At 35.5% G+C, this 12608-nt stretch overlaps 1 pseudogene; it reads left to right on the top strand.

Annotated features, from left to right (window-relative positions):
* The first annotated feature begins 5018 nt into the window (after positions 1 to 5018).
* LOC103098821 (actin, muscle-like) lies at positions 5019 to 11003 on the top strand (annotated as a pseudogene).
* Positions 11004 to 12608: the final 1605 nt, after the last annotated feature.

Raw genomic sequence — 12608 nt, forward strand, 5'->3', positions numbered from 1 at the left:
GTGTTTTCTATCACAATATGACAAACAACAATATATATTTTGGATGAATGCAATGTATAATCTATAGCAAATTGTGTTTTCATGGTGGGGAGATTTGAAGCAAGAAAATTTGGAACTTAAAAAATTCAAAATTATTTCATATGCAATTAGAAAAATATAAAAAGTTAAAATCAAGTTTAGAAAGTATTTTACATGAAATATTTTTCTCCATATTATATGTCTTACTATTTTGAATTTTATTATTTTGTTGTCTTGGAATCACCTTCCATATAAACATATAGAAAATTAATTATTTTCCTTATACACCTATAGAAAAAAATATTTTGACTTGAGATTTGAGATCTATAACAGTAGTTTAAGTTGGCAGTAATATTCCCTAACAAAATGAATGGAATGGAAGAAGACACATCATTACAACCTTTCATATATACTGTAATGTTTATGTAAATATTCATGATTCAATTTTTCTTAAGTACTAAAAAATAAAAAAGAAATGAAACCTCTTCATAATCACTCTGTATGCCTCAATCTCTGATTTTCTTTATGTTGGAGATGCATATACACATACATAATTGAATAAAACATTTAAACACAATTTATATAATAAAATCACATTCATATTAATTTATAATGAATAAATGAGTAATTATGAACATTTTCAATTTATGAGCATATTCATAGATATTATATTCAATAGTTGTGTCAGTGAATGATGATTTAGAGAGGATAGAAACATCTCCTATTTTTTCTCAGTAGCATTTTACTTAAAGTCCTTAATTTTACCCACTTCCTTATTAGCTGACATAATTCCTGTTTCTTTGTTCTATGATTTTCAGGTACATAATGATTTCATTTCCCAGGGGAGCAGAAACCAAACTCAAATCCATTCTAGGTAATTTTCTTGAGCCTTTCTATTACTACTGTGACTAGGGCCAAATTCTTGCACTATTGGGACTCAGAAGAGCTCTAACACAGCTTGGGAAAGACTGGAAAGAAGGATTGTGGGGGAAAACTTTTTAAATAGCTTTACTGTCCTTGAAATAGGAAATGTGTTTCAATGAATTCTGTAATAGCCAATATAACATTTCTATTTTAGGAGCACTACTCTCTCAGGGGTCACTTTCCTCCAGCCTATGCTGTAGCTTCTTGTTGGTGATTTGAGCAGGTACTTTCTGCTGATTTCAGAAAGAACTGTGCTCAGAGATAAGGGTATGAAAAGATCTAGAATAGTAAAAGTAAAATAAATATCCCCAATAAAATGCTCATATGTCCACCAGGGTAAGTTTAACCAAAATAGAATTTGATTGTGAGTGCCACTAAGGAAAGGGTATTTTACATTTCTGTGAATGAACCTGGATTAACTGAAGCTGATAATCTCCTGCTAAAGAATCACAACAATAATATGTAATTTTCTTAAATCATAATGGTGGAACTCTGGGGGACTCGGTAGATTTTTTTGTCATCCTCCTGCTTCTAAACGAGAATGCATCCAAATCAATATATAAAAATCTTAACCCATATCCATTTACATAGTTTGTACATATTCCAAAATATTTCCAATGCTGTATCTGGTTGCCAGAAAAGAATAAAATTTAACACATGTGTAAATACAAGTGAATACCTATTTCTTTGTTCCACTTAATATCACAGATTTATATCTCAAAAGGACTTCAGTGGCTGAGAAAGGAGACTTGGCTCTTTCATACAGGTACTGTGTGCCACACATAAGGTTCACAATCAGATTCCAATTCCTCTGATTTTGAATCTAATGTTCTTTCTACTCATTTTAACTCTGAAATATTTTATTATTCTCCTATTTAGTAGGGAGAAGGGGAGCAAATATTTTTGTAACATATTCTTTATGCCAGTCATTGTGCTAGATGCTTTTTACAAATATACAAACTTATCCTCACAACAACCCTGGGAGGGTTATCCCCCTTTTATAGTTGAGAAATCTGAGGCTAGGAACATTGTTACTTGCATAGGTTCACAAAACTAGGAAGTATTTAAAGTTGGATTTAAACACAGACTTTCTTGATTCCAGGTCCATCTCTTTCCATTGTGCTACCATTCATCTTATTATGCACATTGTCTTTTAGAGTCACTACTGGGTCAAAAATATTTATTCTTAGACAAAATGAGAAGCTTCCATGCTTCTACAAGTGTGCTTTTATGTTTCCTTGAAACTTGAAACTCAGTGTCCATTTATATCATCAAAATTTGTACATATGACATATTCACTGTGTCTCAAAAGTCAGTGTATTTTAAGCTTTAAATTATTTTGGACACTCATAGTTTACATACTTTATGTTGAAGTTATTAAGCACCAAAGATTAAGTATCACTTCCAAATTCATTTAGGAATAGACATTTAATGGAAGACCACCTTTTAAAAATATGTATTTACTACTTTTCTCTTATCATTGTAGTATTTAACTGAAATCTAAAGAGATTTTTTGGAAGAAGCAATTAGCAGTGCTATTGCCCCAGGTCTTCCCTCTCTAACTTACTTTGTTTTAGACAGATTACTTACTGAAATAGTGTGATCAGTTGATCTAGTCCCGAAAAATTCCAGTGGCTCATTAGAGTGTAGACTGAAAGTAGAATGAATAGATCATTTTGGTAAGTCTTTTAGGAGTGACTACTACTTCTATATGCATAAATGTGGTGCCTTATGTCATTCTGGCTTGAGTAATTATATAACATTGAGACGAGTTTCACCAAAGATGCATAGGATAGGTGAATGAATGTATCCCATCAATTGACAGTGTAAGTTTTAATGGTAAAATACAATAAATGGCTACTGTTTGATGTTTCTAGGATTTTAATTTGGCAGGACTGATATCTAATCTCCAGCTGGCCATATCTTCTCTAGCTTTGTGTCTATGTTCTGAAATATCTTTTGTCCTCATATAGAAATTTGGAGTTACTTAATGTCTAATATTGAGAAACTTTTTCTGTAATTGAAGAGTCTGAATAATGGTGCTATTTGCTATTCCATATCCATCTATTCAAGTGAATTTGGATTCAATCCTAGATAAGTCTGGTATCTAATGAGAAGAGACCAATGAATAATATGAATCAAGTAGGAACATCTATGTATTCTTGTACATAAAAGGAAAGAATAATTCAAAATTATCACTAAAATGTATTTTGAGTAAAACAAAACAAAACAGATTTAATTAATGTCACAATTGGCTGAGAGATATTAAAGTGGAAGATAAATTCCTAATAAAGCATTTCATATTTCACTTTAGTTATACACTGCCAAACAATCCCTGGAGCATGTCAATCAGGAAAATAGTCTTTAGCTTGTGTAATTAGAATCTATTACCCTAAAAGCCATGATTCCCAGCAACCCACTCTCCTCATGTTATCTACTTATGTAGGGAGGTTATAAATTTTGTGTATCCCTGCCTCACTCTCTCTTGATCTGATGGGTTTGGTGGAGGTGGTGTGATGTGAAAGCCAGGAGAAACTTAGTCATGGGGCCTTATTTTGTTAGATAATAACTTTTTATCCCATTAGTACTAGTGATTATTAATAAACTTTATAATATATAACAATTGGACTATTGGACATTAATGTAAATTCTACAAGCTAATCTTTGTTTTGGGAACCAACTTTTCCAATAATGCAAGTTATAGGTTATTTCTCCCATGATAACATTTATCACTGATTCTATGGATCTCAGGAAATTAAGAACTCTCATTAGGAAGCTAAGGTTACTTCTAAGTCTGGATAAATCCATCTTAGGATATACAACTCATTCCTCTAAGATCAGGAAAGATGAAAACATAAAAAGTAGTCTGAACATAAATCTAGTCATGCCTAAGTAGGACATGTATTTGGATGATAATTGCCAACAGTCTGTTACAAGGGAATCACTTTAAAAGACTGATATATATTAATTTAAGGTCGCCAAGGAATCAGCTATGTAATTCCTAAATGAAAAACTCAAGTCAGCCGTCAGCCTTTTTTGGAGTTTATTTACAATAGGAGTAAGAAAGGAATTAGAGATAGCGAGAGAGAAAAAGGGAGAGAAGGGAATAGGGCTTAAATACCCCTTCTGTTTAGGCTGGGCCAAAAGGCCCAAGCCCTTAGATAGCTGAGGCAAAGAAAAGAGATCAGTCCCTATTACTCACGTGTCCAAAATGGAGAAACAGTCTCAGAGGCCCCCACCTTCAGCTTCCTTCAGAGCAAGCTTCCTCAGAACCCAGGAACCACACCGACCAAAAACTCCACCCTCCTCTGTCTCCAGACCCTCCTATCTTTAAGGACACCATCCAAGTTGCCTCCCCTCAGTCCTCACATCTACCAATCCCTGTTCATCAATTTCCCTGTCAATGGAGGCTCTCGCTTAACCCAGGACCGCCCAGAGGTTTCTGGCTTTTGCACATGTCTGTTGAAGGTCATATTTTCAAATGATTAAATCTATACTCCTTTGCTACAGCCCTTTCTAAATCCTGTTAACTTGAGTATGGTAGAGATTGGAATAATTAAATTTTGATCTAGGCTGCAGCCCTTACTCAATCCTATTAGGACTGAATAGGGTGGAGATTTATTCCAAGTATCTCCATTGTATCAATTCTAAAATCAATCAAGACTCAAAGAAATTCCTGTTCTATGCTCAAGCATAGGTCAAAGTCCTTTCCATTGTTCAGCAAAGGGTTTCTGTCCTAAAGTAATCTTAAGAAGGGAAGAGAAAGAACCTCCCATGCCAATGGGGTTCCCATTCCAATAGACTATCAGTAAGAAATTTTCCAAGTAGGAAATATCCCAATGGTGAAATTTTCAACATTTATAAGTCTAAGGAAATTTGAGGTTTACAAGTCACAAGGAAATGAAAAAGATAGAAGTTTCTCAGTTGGCACAATTAACTTAGTCTTCACTGAGGAGAGAAAGAAAAGGAAAGACCCATTTATGTCTAGTGAATGAATTGCCTTATCCCAATGAAGATAACTCCTGAAATTACGATTGTTTTCCCTTGAGTATAAAACTTTGTATATGTTCTCCTGAATGACATGCATCCATCTCCTCACCCTTCTTATTGCTCAGATATGTACTGCCATCAAGGCTGTGCTGTCCCTATATGCCTCTGGTCATACATTGGTATCTTCATGGACTCCAGTTATGATGTGACCCATACTGTGTCCATCTATTAAGATTATGTCTGTCTTTATGCCCTACTCCATCTGCATCTAGCTGACTGCATTCTGACATATCATGAAGATCTTGACTAAGAGAGGGTACAGTTTTACCACCACAGCTGAGGGGGAATTCATGTGTGACATCAAGGAGTAGCTGTATTATATAGCCTTTGACTTCAAACAGCAAATGGTCACTCCTGAGTCTAGCTCTTCTCTGGAAAAGAGTTAAAAGCTTGCTGATGGTCAGGTTATCATCATTGGCAATGATAGGTGTTAAGATTAAAATTTAGGCCAAACTGTGGCAGGTAAAATTTAGTTTTAATCTAGAAGTATTATATTTTTATGAGGTTTATTTAAAGATTAAGAAATAGAGAAAATACAAAATAAGCAAAGCACGTGCCTAGGCCCAGAGAGTCCATTCACCACCACTCACATCTTGCCTGTTAGGTGGAGAGCCACATCTCCTTGGAAGCAGAAGTAGGAAGAGAAATCAGTATGCTTTTACAGCCAGCTAAATAGAAAATTTGATCTCGCCCAGGTGAAAATTTCAATGAGATTATGGGGCATCTCGGGAACTAGAGCAAAGACTTCTGGGGATTGAAGTTCAGTGTTGAAATATCCATTTTTACATTCCTCCATTTGAACATTTTGGAAATAGATTTTCCCGAAAGGGTCATGAAAACAATCAATTTAAGGATTACAATAATTTGAAGATAAGAAAAAAAATAATTGCTAAAAGCATTGACAAAAAGCCAGTTAGGGGGCAGACCCCTTTGGCATGAAAGTATACATACAAATAAATAAATGTTGAATCAATCAAACCCAAAGTTCATTTTTGATCTTCTTGTGCAGCTTGTGGTCTGGAGACTTCTTCATGGTGTCTTCTCAGTTCAATTCAGTTTCTGGATTCAGGGAAGTAGCATCTTTCTTTACCTAAAATTTTTCTTAAAAGGAATTTCAACTTTGCAATTTAAAATAATAATATTTTTACATTCCCCCTTCTTGAGGGCGATTGAAAAACACAGGGATCACTTAGGGATGCATGGCTGAATTATGAGGTATATGAATCAATTGGCAAGAGAAATTAAAAAGACATCAGAAAAATCCAAATAAAAAAAGAAAATTACTGGATGAAAATATAGACCATCAAAGTCTTATGTGTAAAAAGTTCTAAGTAAAGGAAAAATAAATCTATAACAGGTCCTTGAATCAGAGCCCAATTAAAATGATTTAAGCAATGATGCATTTGCCCAGTCAGTAACCAGGACTACAGAAAGTTACCACTCTATGAAAGACAGAAAAGGGACCAGATTATAGGAGCCAGGCAGGAGCTAAGGTTTGGGGATACTCGTCTGTAAGTATTTTCAGAGTGAGTGTGGACACAAAGAAAGCCTATGTCGTAACAAATGTTAAACATAATAACCTCGATTCTTCACACTAAGTTCACGACCTTTGCATTGGCTTAGAAGTGCATCAGTCCATCCTGGATTGGTTTATCTTTGGCCCTATGCAATGTGTATATCTTGTCCTGGAATCAGACAGAATTATTAAGTAGATTCCAATAATTTCTTTTTTTAATTTTAAACATTATTTTATTTGGTCATTTCCAAACATTATTCACTGGAAACAAAGATCATTTTATTTTCCTCCCCTCTCCCCCCCACAACCTTTCCCTCTCCCATAGCGAACGCACAATTCCACTGGTTATCACATGTGTTCTTGACTCGAACCCATTTCCCTATTGTTGGTATTTGCATTAGAGTGTTCATATAGAGTCTCTCCTCAGTCATACCCCCTCCACCCCTGTAGTCAAGCAGTTGCTTTTCATTGGTGTTTTTACTCCCACAGTTTATGCTCTGCTTGTGGATAGTATTTTTTAGATCCCTGCAGATTGTTCAGGGACATTGCATTGCCACAAATAGAGAAGTCCATCACCTTCGATTGTACCACAACATATCAGTTTCTGTGTACAATGTTTTCCTGGTTCTGCTCCTTTCGCTCTGCATCACTTCCTGGAGGTTGTTCCAGTCTCCATGGAATTCCTCCACTTTAATATTCCTTTTAGCACAATAGTATTCCATCACCAACATATACCACAATTTGTTCAGCCATTCTCCAACTGAAGGGCATCCCTTTGTTTTCCAATTTTTAGCCACCACAAAGAGTGCAGCTATGAATATTCTTGTACAGGTCTTTTTCCTTATTATCTCTTTGGGGTACAAATCCAGCAGTGCTTTAGCTGGATCAAAAGGCAGACAGTCTATTGTCACCCTTTGGACATAGTTCCAAATTGCCCTCCAGAATGGCTGGATCAATTCACAACTCCACCAGCAATGAATTAGTGTCCCCACTTTGCCACATCCCCTCCAGCATTCACTGCTTTCCTCTGCTGTCATGTTAGCCAATCTGCTAGGTGTGAGGTGATACCTCAGAGGTGTTTTGATTTGCATCTCTCTGATTATAAGAGATGTAGAGCACTTTTTCATGTGCTTATTAATAGTTTTGATTTCTTTGGCTGAGAATTGCCTGTTCATGTCCCTTGCCCATTTATCAATTGAAGAATGGCTTGATTTTTTGTACAATTGATTTAGTTCTTTGTAAATTTGAGTAATTAAACCTTTGTCAGAGGTTTTTATGAAGATTGTTTCCCAATTTGTTGCTACCCTTCTGATTTTGGTTACATTGGTTTTGTTGGTACAAAAACTTTTTAATTTGATGTATTCCAGATTATTTATTTTGCATTTTGTAACTCTTTTAAAGTCTTGCTTGGTTTTGAAGTCTTTCCCTTCCCAAAGGTCTGACATGTATGCTATTCTGTGTTCTCCTAATTTTCTTATAGTTTCCTTCTTTATATTCAAGTCATTCACCCATTTTGAATTTATCTTGGTGTAGGGTGTGAGGTGTTGATCTAAGCCTAATCTTTCCCACACTGTCCTCCAATTTTCCCAGCAGTTTTTATGAAATAGTGGATTTTTGTCCCAAAAGCTGGGATCTTTGGGTTTGTCATATACTGTCTTGCTGAGGTCACTTACCCCGAGTCTATTCCACTGATCCTCCTTTCTGTCTCTTAGCCAGTACCAAATTGTTTTGATGACTGCTGCTTTATAATATAGTCTGAGATCTGGGACTGTAAGCCCCCCTTCCTTTGTATTTTTTTTTCATTATTTCCCTGGCTATCCTTGATCCTTTGTTCTTCCAAATGAACTTTGTTATGGTTTTTTCTAGATCAGTAAAACATTTTTTTGGAAGTTCCATGGGTATGGCACTAATTAGATAAATGAGTTTGGGTAGCATGGTCATTTTTATTAAATTGGCTCATCCTACACATGAGCAGTTAATGTTTCTCACCAAAACTGAGATCCATTTCCTCTTCATATCTGGCCACCACTGTGAGTATAAGGAAATGAATTTTACAAGGTATCATTTTTTATTGTTAAAGAACAGTAGTACAAATATGTAGATATCAATATCCCCAAAATTCTCAATAGCCTAGTAAATTACAATAGCAAACACACTATTATATTTCACATGAGTGCTTTATGACATTTTTATAAGCCTATAAATTGATGGATATTTCTCATGATTTTTACAATCATAGCAATCTTTCAAACTTGGTGAATATATTTTTAAACAAAGTAAAACTTATTTTGGGTTGTAGAACATCATTAAGAAATCTAGATATCATTCTGGTGGAAGTAAAGTAGTGAGCTGAAGAGTATAAATGAGAGGTGCTCCTTTGTTGGAGGTTTTTTAGGGGTAGAAACGCCCTGAGATTAAGTGCCCAACTTCCATTAACATATTTAGAAATGCGAGAAGGTTGGGGTTATAATTGTATTTCACTTCAGCTACTAGAATGGGCTTACATCTCATGTTAGCAGCAGGCAAAAATGATGAGAGATTGTCAAAAAAAATCTAAAAATCATGTCTAAAAACCCCTTAAAATCAATTGAGATATTTAGTACATTAAATTTTCCAAAGGTTGTTATACAATTGTAACCAGTTCTGATAAAGTCCATCTATCCTCTATGTGACAATTTACAAAGTCAAAATTAGAAAGGCTGTTTTTAAATATGGGTTTACTCAATGTTCGTTCAGTATGGTTATAAGGGAAAAGCAACAGAATATAACAGTAGTTAAAACTCAGTACATTAAAATGATTCAGTGTACCAGAATAGTACAGAATGCAGTAATATATTAACTTAAAATCACAAAGTTAAACCATAAATAAAGCAAACAGTAAAATGCAATAGAATACAGAGATTTTTATAAACCACTAGATTATGAAAAGCCTTAAATATATAACCTTCAGTCTCTTTAAAGTTCCTTGAATTTTATCCATTTAGATGCCTATTATCAGAAGACAGGAGAATGGTTAGTTATGGGGTTTAAGTGACCCGCTCAGGGCCACACCACTAGCAAGTGTCTGAGGCCAGATTCCAACCCAGGGCCTCTGGTCTCTAGGCCTGGCTCTTAATTCATTGAGTCGCTGAGTTTCCTCCCCATAGTAAGAGTGGGTTTTAGGAATTTCAAAGTCAGCTAAAAAGTTGCAGGAAGCTGAATATTCTTTCTGGCACTCGGTGAAATAAATGAAATTACCAGAACAGTTAAAAGATATCCTTTTAAATCGCCCATTGCTTGTAAGTTCCTATTTTGAAAAGTCTCCTCTCTTTCCCTCTTCTTTCTCCCCTCCTATGATCCCTTGACCCCAGTCCACATGGAGGCTAAGGGGAAATTACCTCCCCATCTTTACCAGCTGATAGAAATGAGTCCTGGGCCTGGGGTGATGAGCAGTCTGCTCCAAGGCTAGAGTTTGCTGGGACTCAGCTGGGCCAGGTGAGCAAGAGAAAGACCAGGAGCTGGAGCCATGGGGTCTGGGCAGGCAGCGGCAGGGAGGGTGGGGCGGCAGAGCAGAAGCAATTAAAACAGATTCAGATTACAGGCAACAGTAGCCTAGCTGAGCTGGGCAACTGGGAAGGCCAGAGCTGATCCAGATGGTTTTCTAAAAAAGCATCTTGGAGAAATGTGACTTAAAAAAACAAACTAGGCACTAGCTATTAAAGGCTGAATTTAGTAGAGAAAATAATCAGAAGATTGAAGTATTTTCTTTTCCTGAAGTGGTGTCGCCAACTGTTAAGATTAAAAATTTAGGCCAAACTGTAGCAGGTAAAAATTAGTTTTAATCTAGAAGTATTATATTTTTATGAGATTTATTTAAAGATTAAGAAATAGAGAAAATACAAAATAAGCAAAGCATGTGCCTAGGCCCAGAGAGCCCATTCACCACCACTCACATCTTGCCTGCTGGGTGGAGAGCCACATCTCCTTGGAAGCAGAAGTAGGAAGAGAAATCAGTAGGCTTTCATAGTCAGTTAAATAGAAATTTTGATCTCGCTCAGGTGAAAATCTCAATGAGATTATGGGGCATCTCGGGAAATAGAGCAAGAACTTCTGGGATTGAAGTCCAGGGTTCAAATCTCCATTTCTACATAGGTCTTGGTACCCTGAACCTTTCTTCCAGCCATATTTCTTAAGCTTGGAGTCCTGTGGAATCCATGAACCTACCTTCAATGCAATCATGAAGTTTTATGTTGACCTCTCTAATGATTTATATTCCAATACTACATTGTCTGGTGGTACCACTATGTATCTGAATTACTGACAGGATGCAGAAAATTATAGCCCTAGCCCCCAGGATTAAATGAAATAAATGATCATTACCTGACTTGCGCACAAACACTTTTTATGGTTCATAGACTCCATCCTGGCATCCCTCTCTACCTTCCAACTTATGTGGATCAGTAAGCAGGAGTAAGATGAATCTTGGACTTCCATTATCCACTGAAAATGCTTCTAAATTCTTGGTGTTTTTTGTTTTGTTATTGTTGTTTGTTTGGGGTTTTTATGTCAAAGGGTGTGGTGTGATAATTGTCCCCAAAAAAGAGATGAGATTGGCATTGCTTTACTTTATTTATTTTTGGTGCTTGAATAAGGAATTAAAAACTGGAATGACTAAGGTGATAAGCAGTCTAAAGTACTTTGGAGGCAAAAATTCCCAAAGTTCTACAGTGCATCTTCACAACTCTACATTTTTTAAATAAGTCATTCAAAATATTGTATAATTCATTTTTACAGAAAGTTATTTGCCTCTATGAAGGCTGAACTGCTTTCTACAAAGTATTTGAGTGACTTAATATAAATCCAGACCAGGGTGAGAGAGAGAAGGGTGGAAGTAATATTGCTTTATGTGTAAATTATGTAATCCTTTAGAAAAACGTTTTTGTGTATTCTCCATTAATACTTTTTTTTTTAATTGTCAGCCATAAGGGATGACTCCCTAGATTTTCTCTCTGCCCTCAACATGGATGTAAATGAAAATTTTATAGTCTCTCCTGGAGTTTAATGAAATTGAGACATATGATTTGGGGTTTGGGATTCATAAGATTATTCATATATAAAATGAATAATATGGAAATATATTTTGCATTATAATGCCTATATATTGCATATTGGATTGCTTGTCAACTGCAAGAGGGGGGAGGAGAAAAAGGAAAGGCAACATGAATCATATAACTTTGTAAAAATTACTTGGTAATTTGTTATTAAAATAAAAAAGATAAAATATTTTTTTAAATAAAAATAAATAAGGTGACAAAGCAAAAGAAAATCTCGAAGGAAGTGAAATGAGCAGCTAGTCAAATCATCTTATTTTACAGAAAATAAACCTGAGCCTTAGAGTAATTCAGTTTCAGGTTTACACAGGTAGTGTCAGAAACAGGATCTGAACCCATGTTCTCTGACATCTGAGATACTATTCCTTCTACTATACTGTTCTTAACAGCAATCTCATTTGTAAAATTGAATTAGATGAATTCCAAATATTTTCATGGTTTAAAAAACATTGATAATATTTTAACTGTTGCTTGAAAGCACTAGTGAGGTATGTGGTTATTACCTTCCCATAGGCAATAGTTGCAGAATGAATTTATTACTGCTGTTCTAGATAGGCATATGAGTTCACCCATCCTCTTTCACATTTTCAGATTTCCCAAATATAATTCTAGAAATATGGACTATGCCGTTGACCAAGATTTATTCCTCTCTCTCTCTCTCTCTCTCTCTCTCTCTCTCTCTCTCTCTCTCTCTCTCTCTCTCTCTCTCTCTCTCTCTCTGTCTCTCTCTCTCTCTCCCCTCTCTCTCATTAATGATACCAAGAAATATTTTTAATTTCAAAAGGCAATATCATACCTTTCTGTTTCAAAGAAAACACATATTTCTAATAATGACAGCCTCTAATGAGATATTTAAGCTGTGGTGGCAAGGTTTACATTAAAAATGCCAGCTGCTGCTAACACATTCATAAATGGTATGCCACAGCTTCAGTATCCAATCAATAAAACATTTTCATGATGTATGTTTGTTGTGCCAAAGTGCCAGCACCCACTCTATAGGGAGCTATGAT

The sequence above is a fragment of the Monodelphis domestica genome, chromosome 3, assembly GCF_027887165.1.
Source record: "Monodelphis domestica isolate mMonDom1 chromosome 3, mMonDom1.pri, whole genome shotgun sequence".
Lineage (NCBI taxonomy): Eukaryota > Metazoa > Chordata > Mammalia > Didelphimorphia > Didelphidae > Monodelphis > Monodelphis domestica.